Raw genomic sequence first — 1,009 nt, 5'->3', positions numbered from 1 at the left:
CCAGGTCCCAAGGTAGTGAAGGAACTTCCCTGAAACAAATACAGGTGATAACAGAAGTCTCTGTTGACTTTCTGAAATTATATTAATGTAAAACATTTTATGGGTCTTTTGTGGGAATGGTGGGGAGTCTGGCCTCTTAGAAAAAAGGAAAAAAAGGAAAACAGAAACAGGCAGATCTTTGTGATCAAGGCCAGTCTCATCTACATAGTGAGTTCCCAGCCAGCTAAGGCTACAGGGAGACCCTGCCTTCAAAAAAAAAGAGAGAGAGAGAGAGAGAGAGAGAAAGGAAAGAAAGAAAGAAAGGAAGGAAGGAAGGAAGGAAGGAAGGAAGGAAGGAAAGAAGGAAGGAGGGAGGGAGGGAGGGAGGGAGAAAAGAGGAAGAAGGTTGGTTTCACTGTCATTTCCACTTTCCAAATCTAAAGCCTAAGCATGTATCACTTACAAAATCTAATTCTCATTCTCCTAGCTGCAAGGGAATCTGGGGGGCAACGGTTTCAGAGTTCCAGTATCTCCAGCCAGAAGTTGAATGGAATCTATACTGAGCAAACAGTTCACAGCACCAGCCTTTTCTAAGATATATGAGCCCCACAGGTTCTAATTCTAACTTTGCCAAGTTCCTTCCTCTCACCACCTTCTATTTACTTTTCAGTGTCCGTAACTGAAAACCTTATATAATCAAGTCACTTTCTCTTTGTACCTCATGCAATTTTAATTTTAAAAGCACCCTTCTTACCTTATTCTGATACGTTTTTACAGCTCAACTAAATAGGTACTTGTCTTTTTCCTTTTGTAGTATGTGATTTGACTTATTTTTCACATATGAATTTCAAGGTCTAACTCCAATAAGTTTCAAGTTTACCCTTGTAAACTAATTTAGCATGCAGTTCATATAAAAGACACTAGACAACCTTTTCTTTGGCTAGTTATACACAGTAGCATCACCGACCTTCAACTAAAAGAGGGGGAGAGAATGGGGCAGAAAAATGTTTTGTTTTTTTATAGGATTTCT

This window comes from Nannospalax galili, unplaced genomic scaffold, assembly GCF_000622305.1.
Source record: "Nannospalax galili isolate Female #2095 unplaced genomic scaffold, S.galili_v1.0 scaffold264, whole genome shotgun sequence".
NCBI lineage: Eukaryota > Metazoa > Chordata > Mammalia > Rodentia > Spalacidae > Nannospalax > Nannospalax galili.
Note: the sequence above shows the minus strand (reverse complement) of the source record.